This window comes from Mytilus californianus, unplaced genomic scaffold (assembly GCF_021869535.1).
Source record: "Mytilus californianus isolate M0D057914Y unplaced genomic scaffold, xbMytCali1.0.p SCAF_10, whole genome shotgun sequence".
NCBI classification, from domain to species: Eukaryota; Metazoa; Mollusca; class Bivalvia; order Mytilida; family Mytilidae; genus Mytilus; species Mytilus californianus.
The window spans coordinates 19,333,407-19,360,834 of NW_026262582.1; the positions used below are offsets into that span (position 1 = coordinate 19,333,407).

The following is a 27,428-nucleotide window of genomic DNA, read 5'->3' on the forward strand; positions in this document are numbered from 1 at the left end:
GTATCTTTCAGCTTCTGTGAATATTCTTTGATACGATATTGTAAATTTATTGTTTGGCATGTAGATTTGTCTGCTATTCCGCATATATATCATGGCCTACATAGAGTATATATCATAGAGTTATCTTTGTTTTTTCACTGATCAAGATTAACAAGACTTAGTATGGTTTAAGATTTCTAATACACACTTTTTCCCGTATCATGTAGTTGTGTGCATTTTGCCTAGTCAGAAACTATTTACTGCTGGTGTAAGATCATTAAGTGTTTGTAAATTTGTCCATTATCCTCTAAACTCCGGGTAATAGAGCTTGATAAATTGTCGATGTGCGTTTGATATTATGAACAGCATTATAATCGATGATACGTTTCTGTTTTTTTTTTTTTTTTTGTATATCATGTTTGTGTAGGGATTTTATGTCATGAATTGATACACCCCATATCAAATATTTTTTTGAATCGTATATATATACCTTGCAGATCTTGGTGTGACTGCATGGTAAGTAAAATTATCACCCTTAACGACAGACAAAAAACAGCTGGTCTGCAAGGTATTCCATCTACTTGCCACTAAATATCATGTACGGTGTTACAACCCTAGATAACGCCGACGAGGAAAGGCATTACTCTACTAACAAAAGTTCTATCTACATGTGGCCTAGTTGGTCGAGTGGTCTAGGGCGTTAGACGCAGTGTAAACACTGGTGTTGCCACGATGTCTCAGTTGCAGGAGTTCGATTCCCGCAAAAGTACAAACTTTTACCAGTGCAAATCTGCAGATTTTACATTATTGAGCTACATTTGAGACGAAGTATGTTTAAATTACGGTGTTAGTCCTGTATATCCACATGTTATCCGATTGAGAACGTCTGTCCTTAAATTGTCACATATCAAGACGTATACTGTTTGTGACAAAAACGAACTAAGGATATCAAGCGGTATATATATATATATATATATATATATATATATATATAGACCGCTCGATATCCTTAGTTCGTTTTTATATACGTGGGTTGCTGTCTCATTTACATATACGCCACATTTATGATAATAGTATGGATATGAGTGAATACAATAATGATCGTTGCTCTAGTACGTCTTGCTCATTTTAATCTAAAATTGGTGACGTATTCAGAAAGAAAGAAAGAATTTATATAGGTAAAGTCGTAATGAATTATGAATTTCATTTTCCCAATTTTGATCTTTCCATTTCTATGAAGCCAAATTCCAGCAGCAACTGCTTATAACATAATTATTATATATCTCCCAGTTACAACGATATTCCAGAAATAAGTTGCATCGATATTCTAGAAATTTAAATTCCTGTCATGATTTTCTTGATAGAAGGTTGCTGTTAATAATAAAGCTAATAAACCAAGAGTTCAAAGTTGTAATGTTGAAGTCATCCGTTTGAAAGATTTATGAACGCCATAACGAGTTTGCTGACCGTTTTGGTACATCTGTGTAACAGATGACCAAGAATATGTTCCAACTGTCGAAACCACAATTTCGTTTTCTTTTCCTAAATTAAGACTTCACCGAAACAGCAAACTGAGTGGTGTTACGATGGAGCAGAATATGCTATCCTCCTTTCGGAGCCCAGAGATCACCACCAAAACTGGTTGCTCGGTATTTTGCTTTCTATGATGTGTTTTAAAGAGTTTATGTCTTTTTGTCGTCTTTCGTTTTTTGCCATTGCGTTTTCGGTTTTACTTTGAATTATAAGTTTTAAATGTCCTCTCGGTATCTTTTGCTTCCTTTTTAGTACACATGGGAACAAGTATTTGTTTTCAGGTATTTAAACTTATGGTCCTACAATCTGTCATATTATATGTTGTATCATGGCATTGTACATTTTCATATTTTCATAGACTTCTTAAAAAACAAATCCGTCGGAGGTATAATTATTAGCATTTAAGTTTAGGAAAACATGGTTTATTAACCTAGCTGAAATCGAACTTTGAACTAGCTTTCAATTTGTGACTGCGAGTACTCAAAGATCGTCTTGGTGTCTTGGTGTCTTTTTGTCTTATTCGTATTTGATTTTGTGCTTAGTACCACTCTGATAAGCCCTTTCGAACTGATTGTTACCGTTTGTTCTTACATTAAGGATGTTCGCTACTCTGTTTCAAAATAATGAGCTTTTTAAAAGACTGTTATAAATTGATATTATATAAATAAAGGAACTAAAAAAGCAGATAAGAATGAAGGGTTCGTGTGCTTGTTTTCGATATATAAGCCATTGAAAATTTGGCGGGAAATGATTCTCTCCAGATTTTTCATGTATTCAACATTGGTACCTTTTTTCTGTCTAAAAGTATGAAAAAATAACAAGGATTAAATAAGATTTTCAGAGATGGAATTTTAGACTATATTTAATCAAATTATGAAAAGAAAAGTAGGGGTTAGTGGGCAAAATTTTTTAATGGCACTAAATGGATAAAACCAGAGGATTCCGAATATCTGGCAAAAATTCAAAAACAAGAGGAGCGAACATCCTTAAGTTGTTCAACCACTGTGTGCATGATTGTTGTATGATGAACGAACTTGTAATCAAGGAGTTGTCGTTCGTCGCTGTTGTCATATATGTTTTTGTTCATTGTAGTAGTATATATTATGCTGTAGATCTTGTCCTTTTGCATTGTTACACCTTTAGTGATCCCTGTGCCTTTTACAGCTGTCTATATGGTATGGGCTCTGTCAAGTTCATAGACCACTAATTATTCACACCTATGTTATTTGGGCGATCTAATAGATTTTTCATTGGCAATAGTAATATTTTTATATTCAAGCTGAAAAAAATTCAAATGGAAAAGCTATTTCATTATGATGTAGTTATGATGAATTTAACAAGGTCCTCGTACATGTATTAGCATCCACGAAATGACAAAAATGAAATACAGATCACGAGGCCAAAAGTCATAAACAACTTTGAGCAAATTGTCTGTCAACAATTACATACACTCAAATCAGATATGTCATTGTTTTCATAGATTTACCAGAACAACAGCCGAATAAATTTTGAAATATAAAATATAACCACAATGTATACGATTAGAATAAGTTTTGATAGACTGTATTGATTTTAAAGATATTTAAACGAAATGTGTGTCCATCAATAATATATCTAATTATTTTCAAAATACTCATTTGTATTTTTATCTGAAAATTACTAATTTTGACATTAAATTTTGTTTCATATAATCATAAAGGAAATCTTTCTAATATTTTGTCGACAAATTTTAAAGCTGCGAAATAATCTAGCTTTTTGTGCTAATGTAAAAAAGAAACAATTATACATCAGGAATATTTTGTTACTAATTTTTAAGATAAGATTTTAGTACAAACAAATAAATAGAGCTGTACACAACTGTTCCAGGGTAGGAAAGTACTAAATATTTTATGGTAAAGTTGTATCTGTCGTTGTATCATATCGTGAAGACGTCATGAAAACTGTTTTAGAGACTTTCAAAAACATTTCTCTTTATACTTTCTGGCAGATTTTAAAAAATATAAAAACTGATCTCAACTGTAAATCATGACTCATTTTTAATTGTTTTTGGTCTTGTGTGGTCTTATCGTCAATATGAATGTAAACTAAATTTGAAAATTAGAATTTATAGAGATATTGACTATTTTCTAATATTTGTTTCAGTCACAGAGTTAAAATAAAAAATGATGCAGCCCTATTGCAATCTGGTTAGTAAATGATTAAATTTTCTAAGCAGCTACTCCTTTCAACGGTTACATATATTTACAAACATTTCCATAAAATCAAAACTTCATTCTAATATTGACATATCGCCTTGAAAGACAATTCGATAGAAAATTGCCTAGTTTTTCTATGTTTTCGTCAGGTTCATGTGTGAATAAAAGGAATTCATGTATATATCAGAAAGGAAAATACAATAAAATGAATGTTTTGGGTACAAAAAAAGAACTTATTTGTTCTTATTTAGTTTTCGAATACTCACATGTGCTAAAAGTCAACATCTATCGAAAATAGATTTTTGATCTATTATAGGTATTTCAAAAAATGTGGGATGATACGATATATTGTAAGTACAAAAATCAAGATAAAGGAATGAAGTTGTAAAACTGAGTTTCAGTAAAAATTGAAATTATAAGGGAAAAATGGGTTTGATGTGATGTGAAAATTCTCTTTCAAAGGAAATCATTCATGTATGTACGACTTTATCCCGAGACTGGCGGTATATTAGATAAAGGATTACCAGATGTTACATTTCTTGATACGTTGAATAAAGGCAACAGTAGTATATCGCTGTTCAATAGTCATAAATCGATTAAGCGAAACCACATCCGGGTAGCAAACCAAAACTGTGGGAAACACATCAACATTAAGAGGAAAACAACGGAAAAACAGAAACACTGAACTGCAACAAAAACAAACGCCAAAATACATAGAAACGGACTATTTAAGCACGTTTTTTGCTTTTTGGGATTTTTTTTGGTTTGGGAGGTTCATTTGCTATATGTGGTCATTTACCTGTTGCATTTGGAAGACGTTTTGCGGCATTTTTTTAAAACGATGATAGTTTCAAACGTCTTTAAGCATGTTGAATCGATCAAACAAAATGTTTTTTACGTGAATACATTTATATATAACAACGGTAATTTCGACCAAAAAATTAACACAATTGGTTCAAAGTTAACATGTCGGTCGATTGAGTAATACCCATGAAAGAACTGTTAATTATTTATACAATTAATATTTCACTTATCAAAGACTGTTTCTATTTTTTTTTTTTTTTCTTAGATATTTATTGCTGGACAAACACAATGTAAAAACTTGTTCATGTTAGATTTCTTAGTTTGTGGATTGAATGATTGATATGGGATTTCTATACTAACAATTTATAACCAATATTCGTACTCCCTAGCATGTGTTTTCATGTTCACATCTTATATGTAACACATGTATATTAAAGGCAAGGTTTTTATAAATCAGCTCTTTTATAGTTTCACCTAAATTTTGTTATTTGTTTATTTTAAAGTTTTGGGTTTTTTAAGAAGGGTTTTGAAGGTTTTGTTAGAAAAAAATCACCTCAAATGAAAAAGTTTTTATTCATTTGGGAAACCTCAGTGGATATAAGATGTTTGCATTCGATGTATATGTAGCTATGGTACCAGAATCTTTCGACGTTTGATTATGTTTTTTTTTTTTTACAAAATCATTTAGTATTACTTATTCCGTGTAGTTTTAAAATATTATCAAAATTTACAAATCTACTAAAAAAAGACGTCTATGCGTCTGAGTTTAAAGAATACATTTTTTTTAAAGTTGGTCGATCAGAGCAAAATACATATATCATTCTGTTATCTTGATAATCTGATGAGAAAGTAAAGTAATCCGGAATTTGCCCGTCAACGGTAACACATAAATTCGAAAAATATAGTTATTTCCTATTTGTCTGCAATCAATAACTGAAAAGCTTCTTTCTGAACTGATAGGAAATGAGGTTAATTGATGATAAGCTAATCTAAGAAGTATTAGTACTTTAAACAATTAATCATCAATTATCAGGCCATTCACAATGTTTTAAATGAAAATTGTAATGACAGCGATAGAATGCCAAATGTACCCATGCTAATTTCTTAATGATGTTTCGGTGATTGGTCATTTGTCAAAAAGATATTATCTGACCATAAACTGAAACATTAATAATCTGAAGCAGTAAATTCAATTTGCAAGTTTTAGAAAAACAAAATTATTAAGTCTTCTTTTATATAAAGAGGGATAACCCTGAAAACTATATAATCATTACTGTTAAATACATAGCGAATACATTGTCTATTATTTTACAAACGTTATTGTTCTTGAATCGTCGCTAAAGAAATACTTCATTTGCAATACTAGAAACTGAAATTTGATGTGCACCAGAAATATTAAACACATAAAAACTAATACACAATAACGTATATCGTCTGTGCAGTTTGTTCTAATGGTAAACTGTAAGCTTACGGTGCTAGGTTAGGATTGGGTTTTTGGATCATCAGTTTAGTCAGTCACTTTTGTTAAATGGCTGTCCAACACAAGGATCCTGAAGTCTACTGTTGTCGATGGTTGCCGTAATTATTGTTTTTCGTTTAACGTTATTTACTTCAAAGATGCTTTTTGATTTGAAATGTAAGAACTGTTTATTGCAAAGAGCTCAAACTCGATATGCTCTTTAAGGGGTTGGTTTAGCATGTTTATTTCGGTTTACGACTTTTTGAATTTATTTGTCCCGAATATACGTAAAATATTTGCCACTAGGCTTTTAAGCAAAAATCAATCAATCAATCTTTCAATGAGTAACGAAGTAATGCTATGGACTGTGAAGTGGCTAATTATATACGAAACTAAATTCAAATATGAATTTAAAAACAAATGATACTTCAAATGTAACTAAAACTTCTATATGTTTTATATATACTTCAATGGCAAAATTTCACTATAAAAAAAGTTATAATAGATTATCTGCTTAAAAATATTTTTTTTATTTTATCAAAACCTTCACAAATGTACTAGCTACTGATTGATTGATTGATTGTTGGTGTTTTAACGCCTTTTTTAAGCGCCACTTTTGGGCTATTTCGTGGCGGCCAGTTGTTATTGGTATGGGAAGCCGGAGTGCCCGGAGAATACCACCGACCTTTGATAGGAAAACTGACAACCCTGGTCAATTAAGATTGGAGTCGAGTGCACCCGCACAAACGGGGTTCGAACTCACAACTTTTTTGCAAACTTCTTTTTTTCGTATGCAAAGACCTTATGTGATCATTAGACATTTTAATTTTGTAAACAAAGGGAAAAACGTGACGAAATTAAAGTTTCTGAACAAAGTGGTAGCAAGATAGTATTAATAGCTTATTTTTGAACGTGCTCCAGTTTCCTGGGCTGATTGTTTATCAAAAGTTACAATCTGTAAACATCGGCACCGAAACTAAATGATCAGCCACAATATTCTATCAACAATCACGGATGAAATACTTTTTGTCGATTATACGTTATGGCGTCGTAATCAATGTAAAAAGCGTGAACAGAGGATTTAGTTTAGTATTTATGCATGCATTGGTTACAACATTTCCGTAACATTATAATTACCAGATACTTGTTTCATATGACTTTAATAAACAAAACAAAAATTAAGTAAATTCAACATAAATGAAATAAAAACACAATTGAAAATCACATATTCTGTCACTTTGATTTTTTTTTAATCAAGGGGGATTTTTGGTTGATTTTAAATTAATGAAGAGAACACTAGATTATACATTTTAGTAAGCCTAATCACGTGGTGTCTATGAAACTAAATTGTGCGGTGTTAGTGAAAATAAAAACCTCATCATAATGTATAGTCCAAAATGAAAATAAATAAAATATGCAACTGAAGTTTGTAATATAATACAACTTTACACAAAAATGTCCATTTTTCAACCATTTTTCTTCATAATAGTCATCAAACTGTAACTTTGCTTATTTTTCTTAAATTCTAAAAGATAAGAGAAAACTTCATTCGAGATCCTATCTTTGTTTAAAAATCATTAACCACAAGATTATTTTCTTACCGTGAGCAACACAACGGTGACCCCTATTAGAATAGGAAGTACTTACAAACCGGATCATGTATGTACCTCCAGTTTTTGTTTGGGATCTATCCAAGGCATACTTTTCTCATGAACACTGCTTCTTGGAACGGTACTGCTTGCATTATTCTAAGAGAGTTATTCCTCTTTGGTTTGGTACATGTATACCTTTTTTCGATCAACACCTATGGTCAATTGTTATGTGATCATCAAACAAACGACACAAACACAATAATAACTAGAACTGCCATTGCGAGCAATAGCGGATGTCACCCTGGTCCGCCAATTGCCACTAAACGGCAGCCATTTTGAATTTTTTCAACATTGAATGCATATATATGCATCACAATACATATTTCTATTGTTTTTCAATTTTTCAGAAAGTTTAAAGCATTTTGAAATTTTTCTCATTTGTACTGTTTCCATGGCAACAGCGGCTATTTTGAAAATTCCAAAGATGGATAGCATATCTTCACATGCCAAGGAACATTTCCACAAAGTTTCATTCAATTTGGAAGACTTTCCGATTTTTCACATTCTTTCTGTTTCCATGGCAACTGCGGCCATCTCGGAAATGCCAACCCCCCGATTCCACATCTGCACATAGGGGTCAAATAGTCTGGACAAAAAAGTGTGGAATAATAATAATAATAATAATTAAAAAAAAGAATCGAACAATAACAATATGTCACCCGACCTCCGTCAGGGTGACATAACAATAGTAACCTATAAGTATAAAATGTTGCACAGATGGCCTTTTCAATTATTTTATGCATTGGTTCATTTACGCCTTATGCAGTCTTAGGTCAAATGTCTTTCACCTTATGTAAATTCCCCTATTATATCATATGAAAACAGTTTTGATAAAAATTCTACTGAAGACATTTTTTGTCCAAATTCAATAAAAAAAAATCATTAAATGCAGAAATTGTGTGTAGTTTCTTGCAAGAATTAGGAAATATATATGTAGGACTCAGAACCGCGATGGTACTCCGAACCGCGATGGTCACGCTGAACTGCGATGGTCCACTCTGAAGTGCGTTGGTTAACACGCTGAAGTGCGATGGTGACATTATAACGTTAACTTATTGATAGCTACGCTGAAGTGCGATGGTGGTTACGCTGAAGTGCGATAGTCTGACTGTGACATTGAGTAAAAAGCAAAATGTACATGGGCTGCATGAAATAACGTCATTAAGATTTGACCAAAGTAGCTGCTAGCCTCGCATTTGGAAGCTCGTTTAATTTCTGTTCAGGTCAAACCAAAGATTTTTTGAAATCTAATTTTACAGTTGCCAATTCTCCGATTAGCACGTTGCAGTATAGAGTCAGAAAATAGATTGGATGGTTCAGATAAGCATAATGGGTTTGAGTGGAGTAAAACGTCTTTTTATTTGGTGTTAAAGAGCGATAAAAAAAGGTTCAACGTTGTGTCTATATATATAGCACTAAGCAGGGTCCATCTCATTTTATGAAATATAATTTGTTCACGTCATGACAAACTTAAAAATTTCTCCCAACAATCATTCATCAATTTATTTGATGTCGGAACAGTGTCAAAGAAGTAAAAAATAGCCAATTATATTTATGCTTGACTTATAGCGAGACGTGTCACGTATTCCACCAAAAACTTTAAAATAAGCTACTTCTCCGCTGAGGAGGAGAAATTTGGAAGTACACGTAGGGACCAGTCAGGTTTACTTCGGCCAAACTTGTTGTAGAAGATTAACACTGTAACCACAATAACATTATGCTAGAGTGCCGGTGTTCTTACAAAGCAGGATTTATCTCGGGAATAAAACAACATTATATCAACTTAATATAGCAAAAACATTGCTAATAATTAATTTTATCATTAAATTGTCCACACAAAATCATGTGACGCATACTTGAAGAGAAGTCAAAATTTATATCTAAATCAAGATGTAGGACTCGGAACCGCTATGGTACTCCGAACCGCGATGGTCACGCTGAAATGCGATGGTTTGACGCTGGAGTGTGTTTTTGATCACGCTGAAGTGCGATGTTGGCATTGTGACGCTATCTTGTTTGTAACTACGCCGAAGTGCGATGGTGGTTACGTTGAAGTGCGATGGATTACATAAACTATATTTTCGATGTCGATGAAAAAGTCAATTTGTTTGTTAAAAGCAGCTTTTCATGTTTATTAAGTAAATCATCAAGAATATTAACCCGTTTAATTAAACACAGTCATGATAAATATTTCCAGCCCTAATTGTAACGTTGAAGTTTACTTTGGACAAAAATAAGCCAAGTTGACGTTCATACAATTATTCAAGACGCTACATACAAAGGTTATTTTCTATAAAAACCAGTGCTAATTTCAATGACTGAAAATGCGATAGCTGTTTAAAATGCAATATAATAAGGGCCTTATAAACTTATTACCGTCAGTGGTTTTTACTGCAACTGGGGAAAATATGGAATGTTTTTGCATATTAGTATTCGACATGAATATAACTTGTAAACAGATTTTAATACTACCGGAAAAGGGAAATAATTAGTAGACAGGGGAAATTTAGATAATTTAATTAGATCCTTTTTCGAAATCTACAGAAGTTTCGTTTTTTTACGTACTATAGAGCTTCGAATTCTCTAACTACATATGGGTCCGCAGAGAGACTTTAATTCCGTATTATGATATTACGGTAAACGTGGACCTCATGAGAGCTTAGAGCTGAGATTACGTTAAGAGAAACTGTTAAAGCATAATAATGTCCTCATGCAGCAAATTTAAATAGAACGATCTCTCATTTAGTATGAAACTGTAACTAATGACATTTATAGACCATCGCACTTCAGTGAACATACCATCGCACTTCTGCGAAGACCATCGCACTTCAGCGTCACCATCGCACTTCAGCGTCCCCATCGAGTCATACAAATATATTTTATCTATTGTGCAAAAAGTTTGCGGCATATTTCCGAACACTGATTAGCATATTTGCTGACCAAGTTAATCTTTCAGCTGCTTTTCTCCCCATGATTTGCTGCCTGAAATGGTTTAACATATTTTTGTAACCTCCACCTGTACTGCTCAAAACTGTTCGGGACTTGAATCGTTCGTTACATTTTATTTTTTCATTCCTTTCTTTCTTTGCCTGAGAATCCACGTTGAATTTTTAAAAGTAACATTGTATTCGAAAACGTCACAATATTCAAGCGGCATACCAAACCATCACACTTCAGCGAAAGGACCATCGCACTTCAGCGTACCCATCCACCTCCGAGTCCTACAAATATATGATTTTTATTTTGAGATAAATCCCTATTTAAAGAAAAATAAGAATTTCTCCACGAAAAAAAATCAAATGACTATATAACAAAAAATTACAATTAATTTCAAAAACTGTTTACAAATAATGATTTCTCATTAATCACATTAAATATTTCATACTAACCATAAAAAACTGTAACCATTTATTAGTTTAGCATTACAAATTTTATAAAAATCGGACCACAAATTAGTTTTTGACAATGTTTTTAAAAAAATCTGTTTTTATATCAAACAATAAAATTTGGGATAGGTGAGAGCTTTTGACCTTATACTGTATAACCACTTAGGGGTTCACGTGAATATGCTAGTTAAGGACCCGCTAATCACGAAGACTTTGAAACAAAATAAAAAATAAATGCAACCTTTTAACATCAAACAATATCTTGGGTATACTGACGTAACATTGTTCATAGTTCTCAGCTTAAGTGCCTTGTTTCATCATCGTATACCTAGTATGTGTTAAGGACCTCCTCATCTCAAACCATATGACCTATAGAAATTAATATTACTATTTCGTGTAAGTGTTATTTCCAATGGTGTTAAGAAATTCCCTTGCAACATCTGCCACATACTAAATTCATTAAAACTCCTAGTATAAAACCGAAGTTACCTGACAAGGTCAACACAATAACAACCATGCAGAAGAACGAATCCGTTGTAATTTGGACGCCTTACGGTCGTGCTGGTGTATATTTCACAAGCCTTGTAATACAAGTGACTGCAGTAGTACTAAACACAATTTTGATATCTAAAGCACGTAAACAGATTGAGAGAAAAATTGATCGTATTATATTTTTAGCTTCATGTGTGCAAATTGGCCAGGCTGTGACGACATTTTCTAAGACTACATTTGTGTATCTCAGTTCCAGCGAATTTGTGTTGCTCTCTATATGTGGTATGTACACGTCTACATTTTTGATTATTATCATAAATACTATTCGTTTAATCATTTTTCCAAAAGATCAAGAAAAGAAATATTTGGAAAATATTTTTCAATTTTCAAATCTGCAATAATATGTTTGCCCCTTTATGATGAACTACAAATGTATGTATAAATAAGAAGATGTGGTATGAGTGCCATTGAGACAACTCTCCATCCAAGTCACAAGGTATAAAAAGTTAATCATTATAGGTCAAAGTAAGGCCTTCAACACGGAGCTTTGAATCACACCGAACAGCAAGCTAAAACGGGCCCCAAAATGACTAGTATAAAAACAATTCAAAGAGGAAAACCAACGGTCTAAGTTAAATAAAAAACGAGAAACGAGAAACACTAATGAAACACACCAACAAACGACAACCACTGAACAACAGGCTCCTGACTTAGGACAGGTGCATAAAAATGCAACTGGTTTAAACGTTTTAACAGGTGCCAACCTTCACCCTAACCTGCGACAGTAGTGTTACATTACAACATAAACAGACACACTATAAAATATCAATTGAAATGACTTAACTCGATAAAAAAAACATTAAACAAAAACAAGAAAACATACACTGCTCATTATTGTTATTTTGTAACAAAACCCTAATTTCACAAAACAAACGATATGAAAAGGTCAGCATACAGTCTTAAACACTACACATATTTCAATACATTATGCCCAGTTTTAAGTCTCCCTGAGTCTATCAAAAGCTTTGACAAAGTTGTAACTGCCATCTACATCAAATTCCGTAAATAACAAAAGCATACAAAAAGACAGACGACACAAACGGAGCTATCGAATGTCCAATAAAAACAGACAAAACCATGACTAAAACAAAAAACGGAGCAAAACATAACGCACAAAAATCAGGATATGAGCTCAGTTCCTCTTTCACATTTGTGATTCGTCTTGTAGCTCATGCAGTACATATCCGGTGTAACAAAAAAAAGAAGATTTGATAAAACATTAACAACTACTGACAAGGTTCCTGACATGGGATAAGCACGTCGATATATTGCGGGATTTATCAAGTTACTTAATATATCAACCCTAAATATTTCAATTTAGATCACTGATCATACAAAAGATAAATAACGGAATCAAAAAAAATAATTAGTACAATTAAAACACTTTCCACGAAATTTTTTTTTTTTTTTTTTTTCTTATCTTTCATTTTTGCTTATGTGCTTTGTCTATATGCCATTTTGTTTTTCTTTGTTGACATATTTTTTTTTTATTTATAGTGATTAAGATTAAAACACAATGTTGACTGCTGTATCCATATTTTTGACATTTTTACCTATTATGTCTTTTGTTTTGTTCACACATTGTCAAAATTTATAAAAGTAAGTACTGAACCTGCTTATATAAAATCTTACCGTCCTATGCTCTATAGTTTGGTGGCTGCGCTCTAGATTAGATTTACTCTAGCATTTTCTTAATGCGCACAACAAACCTGTACTGATTTTCAATATTATAAAAAAAAATTAATCAAACTAACTTGAAACTTAACTAAACGGATATTGTTCGCCACAAAAAAAATAAAAGTCGCAACGATTGAAAAACATTCTTACAATTATAACCTTTATATATAAAATTATATACTAGTAGCAACAATGAGGACAATATTATTTTATTTTTTTCACTTTATAAATAGTGTTTATGTAAGAGTCCCTGGTTATCAAATAACACTTATTTAATATAATTCCTACAGATGCAACAAATGTTCCACAATAAATAACAATAAATGTAATCTATTAAAAGTATTGACCTATTCATAATATTAAAATAAACCCTTCTGGAAAAGTTTTTAATAATGCAAATATCACGTTTATTTATATCGAAGATGTCACTGAAACATGCACATATAACAAACTGTGAACAGTACACTCCATAAGGTGAAAACGTTTCATCAACATCATGTATATGGCAATACCTATATCCTCAGCTGAAGTTAAAATGCAAATTATCTAACAGTACAGTGCACGATTTCCATCCTCATCTATATTAAAAAACCAAAAAAAATAATTTGTCTAGCGCTGAAAGACATAAATTTGATCATCAGCTTATCTGAACAACAACATAATAACTAGTTGGTTTATCTTCAATGATATGACATCAACCCTTAGTTTTGCTTAACAACAACAAACTTTTCCTAACGATAAAAAATTATTACCATTCTTAAACAAATCAATAATTTATAAAAGTAAACCAAACAACATGCATTTTTATTTGAATTATTTTGAAATTATTCTTTAGAATAATACAATTAAACACGATATACAATGGCATTGCATAATTTATAGTACAACATATGACGTTAATGTGTTGGTTTTTTTTATAGATTCCCTAGATTTTTTCTGCAAAGGAATGTATATTTGGTTATCGATTTTGCTTACATTATCAAGACTTTTAGTGATTAAAAACAGTCAACGACCAGTCGATCATAACACAACCAGAACTTCAAAAATTGGCCAGTGGAGTTTTACTTCTGTTATTGTATCACTAGCTTTTGCTTACGGACTACTATCTCATCTACATCTTACAAGATTATCAGTTTTCATAACAAAGACATTTTTACAAATATCTGTGATTTGGTTGCCCTTCTTTATACTTCTATTTCTCACAGTTTTGTTAAGCGTATTTTTACGGAGAGCTATTTTAATGAGACACAAAAGAATGAAAAGAATAAAGCAATCAACCGAAAGTACAGGAAAACAAAAAAACAGATCAGTAGGAGGACAAGTGATTTGCAATACAAGAAGCCAAAAAAAGAATTCATCAGGAGGACGAGTGTTCTACAGAACGGACACACAAGAAAACAGGTCATCAGGAAGACGCGGGTTCTGTAGTACAGGAAGTCAACAAAGCATGTCATCCGATAGGCACGTGGTCTGCAGTACCGGAAGACAACGATACAGGTCAAGAGGAGGACACATGTTTCGTAGAGTGGTGTATTCGATTATATGGCATGTGATTTTGATACTGTTTCCGTATTGTTTTTTGTTTATATTAGAAATTCTATCATGGGACATATTTACTATCATTGCACATACTATGTCATCAGAACAAAAAATCGCTTTTTGCCTAATACAAGCAATGTTACCCCTTCTACACTTTGTAACCTTTGGTCTTTTTGGAAATAAGAATTGCTTGAATTTGATTGCTTATTTTTTTTGTATGAAGCAAACAACAATCAATACTGGACCTGCTCGAGATATGCGAAGTTCCATTTCCAAACAATCGTTAGGAAAAAGAGTAAGCGTTCATAACAATAGGTCTGTGTCAACAGGATCTTCGGTTAGACCTACTACAACTAAGTCTACAAACAATGGGAGACGTTCTACAATCGAGTCATTTCACAGTGAAAGTGTAATGATAATAAGATGCTCTCATAGTCTAGAACATCCCAGGTCATTGGTAGTTTATAAGTCGAGGTCAAGTTCTCTTAACAGAATTGAGATAAATGAAACAGACGAATCTATTAGAGAATGTACCATGAACTCAAACAACAGTTATGATTCAGTAAAACAAAAAGCATCGAAAACATCAGACGTTATTAAAGATGAGAGTATGCTTTCCACTATATCGTGCAGCTCTACAACAAGAACAAGTCAATGTTCATTCAACAAGACATGGTGGAGATCTCAAGAAGATATTGTGAACAGAAGATCTCTTCGGAACTCAGCAAATAGCATTTCATCTATGATAAGAAAATCGTCAAGTCTGAAAAATGTTATTGGCCGAAGGGCGAGTATCTACTAATTTCCTAGCTGAATAAAATTAATTCACACCAAATCATAAGCAATATTCGTTTTTTTTTATAATTTATTATCATATATTATTTGAAAAAAAAAACTTTTCATTTTAAGTTGTACAATAAATATTTAATGAAGTCATTGTCTCATTATACAATTATTTTCTAAAAAAAATGGGAATCGGTGATACAAATTCCTTGTTTTAGTTCTTGAAAAAATTTTACTTTGTGAAGTATCAAACTATTCTCACAACAAAATAAACCGACGTTTATATCAAATATTGAAATGTTAGATGTTTTGATAGACAACTTTTTGTTGAGATTGGAGGATTCATATTTTCAAAAAATAATCGGTTTGTCAAAATGTAATAGATGTGCACCCAAACAGGCAGAATCATGTTTGTACTAATATGTAGCAGAATTCATAAAAGAGGCTCCTCATTGGGGTGTCCAAGTAATCAAATAATCACAAATTTTTTGCCAATATAATCACATGACCATTAATTATTTTTTTAAACAAGATAATCAAAAATACAGTCCTAGATTGTCAAACAATCAAATAATCATGAAATATTTGGTCTGGTGATCAAATAATCACTATAATAACGGTCAAGTAATCACATAATTAAAAACCCCACGAGGAGGCACAAATAGAAACGCATCTTTCAAAGTTCTTTTAATGTCACTTTCACATATATATAGATTATGTCCTGTCATTCAATAGCTCAATTATATGAATGTATAGCTTATACATTAAAAAAACAACAAACTTTTGTGTGTTAGCAAGAAAACTAAGCAATACAATTTAAAGATAAGATAAGATAATACACCTCTTAAGATGTGGTTCCTGGAAATGTAAAAATAAATTTGGGTAACGGAACTCCTGCATAACAATAAATTATGTAAATTTATAACACGTTCAATCACAATCAAACTTAAATATTCTGTATTTTAAAACATTCATGATTATCAGATATAACATAGTGTTCCTTCATTCAGATGAAAAGTCTTACAAATGAATTACCTATTTGCTTATTTTATTAAAGATCTAGATTGTTTCTTGCTATTTTACAGTCCAAGATGGCGGTAAACACCTTTATGCCTAAAAAAGACACAAAAGAATGCAAATAATACAGTATTCAATCTTTGGAGACAGTCAAAAGATCATTAGGTGGATACCTCTTTCATAGGGTCTGTCACGTGACTTGTATTCTATTTCAATACTATACTGTTATCTGCTTTTCAAGGAAATTTTATCATTGGACATATTTACCATCACCATACTTACCATTTAATCATAAATGGAATTCGCGTTCTACATGATATAGATAATGTAACCCTCAAATTAATTTTTTTAAAACCTTTTCGGAAATGAGAACTCCAGACTTCTGATTTCTTGCTTTGTGTGTTTACCATACAACAATCAAATCTTGAAACTCTGGAGATATAGTCAGTTGCATTAATGAACAATCATTCAAAAAAAATTAAGCGTTCATAAAAATAGTGAAAAACTAAGTGAATAAACAAAGAAATACTTATTGCATCTAAGTTATCTAGCAGTGGAAAATTAATAGCAATACGTTGTTGAAAATCCCCGAACATTGGCCTTTTGTAATGCCTGCTCCGCGTTGCTGAACAGAGACAGTAAAAACATAAAACGAAGAAAGTATTTGGAGATTTACACTACAAACACAAGTTACAATTTTATAAAACGAAAAAAAAATAAAATACGATAAAAGGTTTAATTAGTAAATAAATAAACTCATTTATATAGCTCTATATATATATATATATATCTAATTCGTCTCAAATTTAGCCCAACAATGATAGATCTTTAAATTTGCGTTAGCAAAGTTTTGAAAATCCAAAGAAGAAGAAAAATTTGACGATCTAATATTTTTGGGCTAAATTTGAGACGAATTATATATATATATATTATGGTGTTAGCCCTGTATAACCACGTGTCATTCGATGGAGAATGTGTGTCATAAAGTTGTTACATGCTTAGACGTGTATATTTAAGGAATGACTGTAATATTTTTTCTGTCTATGAAGAAATAACATCAAAAATGTGGTGCACACTGAATAACCCGCGTAGCGGGTAATTTTAAAGTGTGCACCACATTTTTTATGTTATTTCGAATAGACAGAAACAATATTACAGTCATTTCTTATAATTTAATTCTAAATTCCATTTTAAACCGGAGTAAACCATGAAAAAACGTCGATGAAAATTATGTCTATGAGCTGATAAACAAAACAAAGTCAGCAAATCAGAAGACGCGTTACATCCAAAATAATATTATATATAAATAGATACCAGAATTGAAATATTGTACGCCAGACGCGCGATTTGCCTAAAAAAGACCCATCGGTTACGCTCGAATCAAAAAAGATTTACAATAATTGCTGAAATCTTTTGTAGCTCTTCAGACAGAACAATTCGATGCACCATTAACAAGAAATTGTGGCATTCTACTGAAGATTTAGTCAACAAAATAGCGTTGTGGAACTCAGAAATCAGAATTTTGTCTATGATGCGAAAATGGTGAAGTCTAAAAATTATTTTTGTCGAAGGTCAGGTTTCTTGCTAAATGAAATTCATTGTTATAATAAATAATAAACGTCTTCTCGCATGAGTAAATTGTTTTAAAAAAGGTTATTCCTAAAGTCACGAATTTGTTCATGGACTTTTGTTGTTTTATCAACCAATTCGATATCTGTCCAAGCCATAAAACAAGCTAAAATCGTGAAAACGTCCCCCAAAACACAATTGTGTAATTCGAACATTGCCATGCCTACAATGTGTTCATGCCGTTAACATGATATTAACATGACATATGTGTTGTACTTAATCTGCACGTTCATTTGTTGTTTTACCATGCTAGTTTACGCGTCGAAGAAAGACAAATTACTTTACATGAACAAATTATTCCAAGATTACTTTTGTTTATGACTTCATCTCTGGATATATACATATAAAAGGTAGACTTTTGGTTTCAAAGGATTATAATATGATATATATGAATCATGATGGATTTTGCATCCGATACAGTTTTAAAGGGAAAAAACTATTTGGGCAACGTTAAATCGTTCGAATTCCCGAAAAACCTCACTATCGGTGGGACGTCATGCGTGTAATTTTCCGAATAAAAAAACCCGCTTGAACGGTATTTAGTTTAAATGATGCACCAACTTATGTTTGTTACACACGTCAACTTCTACGCCTTTAAGTTTAGTGCTTTTGATTCTAACATTTTGATATATAAAATCATAAGAAATTAAACACTTATTACTGTTTCTGTTGTCCTCGTCTTAAAACTTCTGTGAGGTCTTGAACAATGAAGTCAACAAAATATTGTATAGTGAGCAATCTCAAGGCGACTGACCCTTTTGTTGTTAACATAATGCATGCCAATTATCATTTTTATTATCATTCATCGCTGATAGAATTTTGATTTGGATCCGATTTTCTGACAGCACACACAAAATAGTTTTCCGGTGCATTTTAGTAACAAGCAAAGCCAATATCAATTTGTGTCAAATTTCATATCGAAAGTTCAGATGGCACAAAAATCATGTTTTAATCATTGTTATACCACATCAACACTTCAAAAGAAGTAAATTTCCTCACCGAACATTTTATTTCATTTGTTTATGTCAAATATGAGAGGACGCACAAATAATGGTATGCCGCAATTATTAGCGATGATACAACTTTTAAAATGATATATAGTAATTTAACTAACAAAATTACGCTATAATTAAATTATTCCGATTTTATTCGAAACTTTTACCAAAAAAAAAAAATGAAATATTTGGGCCGGTTTCACGAAGCTATCCTAAGACCTGTCGTAAGACATGTTTTAAGTCCTACCCGGCATAAAAACTATTCAAAATCCTAAAAACGTTGAACATTTACCAGTGACGCTGAAAACAATCAATCGTATGAGTACTACTCAAGGCGGGATTTCCATCGAAGTCTTAGGCGAACATTTGACCATACGCTTTGTTCCTCTCGAGGTAAAAACAAATGATCATGAGTTATCACGAATACAGTTTAGAATTGACACAGGGTCAAGTCACAAAATTACAACAAGAAGCAAAGAATGGTTGTTCAGTCATCATCAAAGTTCGCAGTTTAATCTATCAGAGGACAACAGATGTTGCTCGCCGAGCAACAAATACAAAAAAATCGACAGGCTGTCAGATAGTGGTAAGGGTGATATAGTTTTAGAGCTTAGTATACCTGGTAAAACAGCTAAAACAAAACATGCAAAAGAAGGTTGGATTCTTACCCATGTTAATAGATTTAGCAATGAGAGTGCTTCCCGTGTTAGCGAAAACCGTACTACTGTGGATTCATTAATTTTCGTGGGTACCAATTTTCGTGGTTTGAGGAAACTTAGTATTTTCGTGGATATTTGATTTCATTGTTTTACTAAGGTTTGCATACAAGCCTATACAAAATAATGTGTTGAGCATTTCGATTCGTGGTTCACCTGTATCCACGAAATCAACGATAATTGACATCCCACGAATGAATCCACAGTACCTGCCTTGGGGGGTTGCTGCGTTGAGTGGTAAAGGAAGCGCTTCCATCAACAAAGCTATTTGATAAGACCTCTATCTTTAACGTGGAGTCGATGTTTGCTATGCAAATACACGTTGTAACGATCTGTACCTCATCCCAGGTAAATAACCTCCTATCTATGGAAATGGTCTGTACTCGAAACAAGGAAGACAACTCATTCTACGATGGTGAGGGGTTGATACAATTTCATAAGAGTCCTTTTAAAATCTTCCTCCCTTAGGTATGCTCCTAAAGACGTTAATAAAATGAATGAAGTAGACACTGGATAGCAAACGTACCGAAAGGCTCGCATCCAATGCGTCAAGCAAGAGCTAGGGACCTAGATTCATAAATACGCTCAGGTATTAAAAACCTACAACAGACTGAAAAAAGGTGTGTTCCACTGCATTTTGAACCTGTTCTGTTTTAAAAGTCAAATGCAAAACTAGTACACTCAGTACAGCTGCAAGGAATATACGCCATCGCATGCATGCCTTCTTAGTTCGTTAACTATCCTCAACTATATCGTAATGATTATGTTAACGGTGTTATAAAAACGAAACGACAAAAAAACAAAATAAATATACCGTTGCCTTGTTAGTACTTAGGTACTATATAGATCTAAGATCGAAGATACAGTCAGAAAGGATTTCAATAATAGCGACATCAGCGAAACAGAATTAGCAGCCTTTGTTAAATGTTTGTTTTTTACTATGATAAAAAATAAAAACTGTGACAACTTTCGACTTCATTTAGCAAGGATCTTCCTGCGCATGTACCATAGTCCCCTAACTCAATATACCACTCCGCTACGCTTTGCGTTGCCAACTGTTTCAGGGTTTACACCAATTCATAGTCGTCGAAATCATACCCTCGTTGCGAGTACTGATAGTTGAATAGTTGAAAACCTTATACTTCCGGCGTAGGTTCGATTTCCCCGACCGCCCGATCTCTTTGCTCAGCCGACTGTACACGCAAACATAATCTTCTCTCCTCTCCAGTCCAAAATCAACGTATACTCGCCACCATCCATTACTCATTTTGGCAAACCCCTAACGTATAAAAGTATAACACATTTAGCTGATCCTAAACTAAAATACCCCCGAATCTGTATCATGTGTATATGGGGACGACCATTCGATATTCGGTTTGGGGAGGGGGAGAGGGATTGTTTGCAGATTAAATAGTAATTTCCATCTGTTGTTGCGCGTTCTTAATCTTTTTCGCGTGGCCGTTTGAAAATTTATTTTTACATTTGTACAAAACTATTTTCAAAATTTCGTATTGCAGAATATTCATTATGATCCTGTCTGGTGCAAGATTATTTATTTTAAGGTTCTTCCAAGGTCAGGATATTCATTTTCAAAATTAAACTGTCTCTCCCTCTCCCCTGAAAATCAATGGGCCGTCGCCTAAAACCATGTCGTTTTGAGAGGTGATTATGATTCTGTCAGTTATTGTCGTTTGATCAGGAACAAGTTTCAAGCATAGTAAGGTATAATGCCACGCTTACTTCGGTTTGAAGAACAATCCTTTGGAAGGATTGGTGTCGGGAACTGTTGCAGAACATTTCTGTCTTATTTCAATACGCTCTTTTTCCAATGGCAGCCAAAATTTTTCTCCTTAATTCCGTACCTACCATTTTGCAGAATCTACTTGATTTACTGTTGGTGAATATAACCCGAGGGTTGACTTGCATATACATTTTGGAAATCCTATACTCCGCCTTTCGACAGTTTACCCATCATGGTCGCTGTCTTTCATATTTGTTTTTCGTTTATTGTTGGTTTCTTTAATTTTTTCATTTGAATTATTTTACATTTTGTCGCCATAATAGCTTACTATACGTACGTTTTTGTCAATGTTGAAGACGATATAGTGACCTAATGTTGCTTAAATCTACCACATTTGATCTCAATTAGAAAATTGTCTCATTGGCAATCAAACCTCATCATCTAATTTTTATATTTGTGACCGTTTGGTAGTAATTAGGGATGTAGAAATACACAGCCATGTCTTAACGGAATGTAAGTAATAGAACCACGCTTCAAAGAACCATTCCAACAAATATTTCATTGAAAATTATTGCCATTGATGGCTAAAATACATTACCAATGAAACTAAGCAGCATTTTATATTACAATGTTGAAATGTGCATATCTGTCCATATATATATATATATATATATGTATTTTAAAGATGTAAATATAAGAGGCATTACCATTTTATTTGTATATTTCAGCAAGCTGACTATTTCACTGCATCTGTCTGGTGTACCTCCTTCAACTACTATTAACTAGACATAAACTATAACATGGACAGGGTTTCAAGTTTAAAAAAAATATTGAAAAACCAGTGGTCCATAGGGTCAAAACACCAAAAGCTTAAAGATCAACAAAAATTTCAATTAAAAAAAAGCTTTTTAAATTTCGAGTCCTAGTTTCAGTTTGAACATAGCGCCACTCGAAACCTTGCGCAAAACGATGTGCATGTTTCTCCTCTACAAGACCTATATAGCCATACCCCGTGACACCCCTCATTATTTTTCTCTAGAAGCCATGGAATAGGCCAACCCCACGGTTTTATTTCCAAATTTTTCAAATTTCGAGCCCTAGTTTCAGATTTTTGAACATAGCGCCACTCGGAACCTTGTGCAAACGATGAGCCTGTTTCTCCTCTAAAATATTGAAAAACCAGTGGTCCATAGGGTCAAAACACCAAAAGCTTAAAGATCAACAAAAATTTCAATTAAAAAAAAGCTTTTTAAATTTCGAGTCCTAGTTTCAGTTTGAACATAGCGCCACTCGAAACCTTGCGGAAACGATGCACCTGTTTCTCTTCTACAAGACCTATATAGCTGTACTCCGTGACAACCCTCATCAATTTTCTCTAGAAGCCATAGAATAGGCAAACACCCCGTTTTTTTTTCCAAATTTTTTTAATTTTGAGCCCTAGTTTCAGATTTTCGAACATAGCGCCACTCAAAACCTTGCGCAAACGATGCGCCTGTTTCTCCTCTACAAGATCTATATAGCCATACCCCGTGACACCCCTCATTTTTTTTCTCTAGAAGCCATGGAATACAATGTAGGCCAACCCCCCGGTTTCTTTCCAAATTTTTTTTCAAATTTCGAGCCTTAGTTTCAGATTTTTGAACATAGCGCCACTCGAAAGCCTGCGCAAACGATGCGCCTGTTTCTCCTCTACAAGACCTATATAGCCATACCCCGTGACATCCCTCATTAGTTTTCTCTAGAAGTCATGGAATAGGCCAACCTGCAGGTTTTTTTCTATTTTTTTTCAAATTTCGAGCCCTAGTTTCAGATTTTTGAACATAGCGCCACTCAAAACCTTGCGCAGACAATGCGCCTGATTCTCCTCTATAAGACCTATATAACCATACCCCTAGGCACCCCTCATTATATTTCTCTAGAAGCCATGGAATAGGCCAACCTGCCGGGGTTTTTTTCCATTTTATTCAAATTTCGAGCCCTAGTTTCAGATTTTTGAACATAGCGCCACTCGAAACCTTGCAAAAACGATGCGTATGTTTCTCTTCTACAAGACCAATATAGCCATACCCCGTGACATTCTTCATTATTTATTCTCTAGAAGCCGTAAAATAGGCCAACCCCAAGGTTTTTTTCCAATTTTTTCAAATTTCAAGCCCTAGTTTCAGATTTTTGAACATAGCGCCTCTCGAAACCTTGCGCAAACGCTGCATAAGACCAATATAGCCCTACCTTGGGACATCCCTTATTATTGTTCTCTAGAAGTCATGGAATAGGCCAACCTGCAGATTTTTTTCCAATTTTTTAAAATTTCGAGCCCTAGTTTCAGATTTTTGAACATAGCGCCACTCAAAACTTTGCGGAGACGATGTGCCTGATTCTCCTCTATAAGACCTATATAGCCATACCCCGTGACACCCTTCATTATTTTTGTCTAAAAGCCATGGAATAGGCCATTCTGCCGGGGTTTTTTTCCAATTTTTTCAAATTTCGAGCCCTAGTTTCAGATGTTTGAACATAGCGCCACTCGAAACCTTGAGCAAACGATGCGCCTGTTTCTCTTCTACAAGACCTATATAGCCATACCCCGTAACACCCCTCATTTTTTTCTCTAGAAGCCATGGAATAGGCCAACCCTCCGGTTTTTTTCCAAATTTTTCAAATTTCGAGCCCTAGTTTCAGAATTTTGAACATAGAGCCTCTCGAAAGCTTGCGCAAACGATGCGCCTGTTTCTCTTCTACAAGACCTATATAGCCATACCCCGTGACACCCCATCATTATTTTTTTCTAGAAGCCATGGAATAGTCCGATTCCCTGGTTTTTTTTCCAAATTTTTCAAATTTCGAGCCCTAGTTTCAGATGTTTGAACATAGCGCCACTCGAAACCTTGAGCAAACGATGCGCCTGTTTCTCTTCTACAAGACCTATATAGCCATACCCCGTAACACCCCTCATTTTTTTCTCTAGAAGTCATGGAATAGGCCAACCTGCAGGTTTTTTTCTATTTTTTTTCAAATTTCGAGCCCTAGTTTCAGATTTTTGAACATAGCGCCACTCAAAACCTTGCGCAGACAATGCGCCTGATTCTCCTCTATAAGACCTATATAACCATACCCCTAAGCACCCCTCATTATATTTCTCTAGAAGCCATGGAATAGGCCAACCTGCCGGGGTTTTTTTCCATTTTATTCAAATTTCGAGCCCTAGTTTCAGATTTTTGAACATAGCGCCACTCGAAACCTTGCAAAAACGATGCGTATGTTTCTCTTCTACAAGACCAATATAGCCATACCCCGTGACATTCCTCATTATTTGTTCTCTAGAAGCCGTAAAATAGGCCAACCCCCAGGTTTTTTTCCAATTTTTTCAAATTTCCAGCCCTAGTTTCAGATTTTTGAACATAGCGCCTCTCGAAACCTTGCGCAAACGATGCATAAGACCAATATAGCCCTACCTTGGGACATCCCTTATTATTGTTCTCTAGAAGTCATGGAATAGGCCAACCTGCAGATTTTTTTTCCAATTTTTTAAAATTTCGAGCCCTAGTTTCAGATTTTTGAACATAGCGCCACTCGAAACATTGCGCAAACGATGCACAAGACCTATATAGCCATTACCCGTGACACCCCTCATTATATTTCTCTAGAAACCATGGAATAGGCCAACCTGCCGGGTTTTTTTTTCCACTTTTTTCAAATTTCGAGCCCTAGTTTCAGATGTTTGAACATAGCGCCACTCGAAACCTTGCGCAAACGATACACAAGACCTATATAGCCATACCCCGTGACATTCCTCATTATTTTTCTCTAGAAGCCGTGGAATAGGCCAACCCCCAGGTTTTTTTCAAAATTTTTCAAATTTCGAGCCCTAGTTTCAGATTTTTGAACATAACGCCACTCGACACCTTGCGCAAACGATGCACAAGACCAATATAGCCATACCCCGTGACACCCCTGATTATTTTTCTCTAGAAACCATGGAATAGGCCAACCTGCCGGGTTTTTTTCAATGTTTTTCAAATTTCGAGCCCTAGTTTTAGATTTTTGAACATAACACCACTTGAAACCTTGCGCAAACGATGCGCCTGTTTCTCCTCTACAAGACCTTTATAGCCATACCTCGTGACACCCCTCATTATTTTTCTCTAGAAGCCATGGAATAGGCCAACCCTCCGGTTTTTTTTTCCGAATTTTTCAAATTTCGAGCCCTAGTTTCAGATTTTTTAACATAGCGTAACTCAAAATCTTGCGCAAACGATGCACAAGATCTATATAGCCATACCCCGTGGCACCCCTCATTATATTACTCTAGAAGCCATAGAATAGGCCAACCTGCCGAATTTTTTTTCAATTTTTTTCAAATTTCGAGCCCTAGTTTCAGATTTTTGAACATAGCGCCACTCGAAACCTTGCGCAAACGATGCGCCTGTTTCTCTTCTTCAAGACCTTTATAGCCATACCCCGTGACATGCCTAATTATTTTTCTCTAGAAGCCATGGAATAGGCCAACCCCCCGGTTTTTTCATAATTTTTCGAATTTTGAGCCCTAGTTTCAGATTTTTGAACATAGCGCCACTCGAAACCTTGTGCAAACGATGCACAAGACCAATATAGCCATACCTCGTGACATCCCTCATTAGTTTTCTTTAGAAGTCATGGAATAGGCCAACCTGCAGGTTTTTTTTCTATTTTTTTTCAAATTTCGAGCCCTAGTTTCAGATATTTAAACATAGCCACTCAAAACCTTGCGCAGACGATGCGCCTGATTCTCCTCTATAAGACCTATATAACCATACCCCTAGGCACCCCTCATCATATTTCTCTAGAAGCGATGGAATAGGCCAACCTGCCGGGTTTTTTTTTCATTTTTTTCAAATTTCGAGCCCTAGTTTCAGATTTTTGAACATAGCGCCACTCGAAACCTTGCAAAAACGATGCGCATGTTTCTCTTCTACAAGACCAATATAGCCATACCCCGTGACATTCCTCATTATTTTTTCTCTAGAAGCCGTGGAATAGGCCAACCCCCAGGTTTTTTTTCCAATTTTTTTCACATTTCGAGCCCTAGTTTCAGATTTTTGAACATAGCGCCTCTCGAAACCTTGCGCAAACGATGCACAAGACCAATATAGCCATATCCCGTGACACCCCTCATTTTTTTTGTCTGAAAGCTATGGAAAAGGCCATTCTGCCGGGGTTTTTTTTCCAATTTTTTCAAATTTCGAGCCCTAGTTTCAGATGTTTGAACATAGCGCCACTCGAAACCTTGCGCAAACGATGCGCCTCTTTCTCTTCTACAAGACCTATATAGCCATACCCCGTAACACTCTCATTTTTTTTTCTCTAGAAGCCATGGAATAGGCCAACCACCCGGTTTTTTTCAAAATTTTTCAAATTTCGAGCCCTAGTTTCAGATTTTTTAACATAGCGCCACTCGAAACTTTGCGCAAACGATGCGCCTGTTTCTCCCCTACAAGACCTATATAGCCATACCCGGTGACTCCCCCCATCATATTTCTCTAGAAGCTATGGAATAGGCCAACCCCCTGTTTTTTTTTCAAATTTTTCAAATTTCGAGCCCTAGTTTCAGATTTTTGAACATAGCGTCACTCGAAACCTTGCGCAAACGATGCACAAGACCTATATAGCCATACCCCGTGACACCCCTTATTTGTTTTCTCTAGAAGCCATGGAATAGGCCAACCCCCCAGTTTTTGTTTCCATTTTTTTTTAAATTTTGAGCCGTAATTACAGATTTTAGGACATAGCACCAC

At 34.1% G+C, this 27,428-nt stretch overlaps 1 long non-coding RNA gene across 2 annotated transcripts; it reads right to left on the reverse strand.

Annotated features, from left to right (window-relative positions):
• Positions 1 to 24,653: 24,653 nt before the first annotated feature.
• LOC127719047 (uncharacterized) lies at positions 24,654 to 27,144 on the reverse strand. 2 transcript variants are annotated; one of them, XR_007990135.1, is made up of 3 exons: positions 27,134 to 27,144; positions 25,722 to 25,759; positions 24,654 to 24,717 (listed from the first exon to the last, which is right to left on the reverse strand). It is a non-coding gene; the product is annotated as an uncharacterized LOC127719047 (long non-coding RNA). The 2 variants fall into 2 exon arrangements; XR_007990134.1 differs by lacking the exon at positions 27,134 to 27,144 and adding an exon at positions 26,958 to 26,968.
• Positions 27,145 to 27,428: the final 284 nt, after the last annotated feature.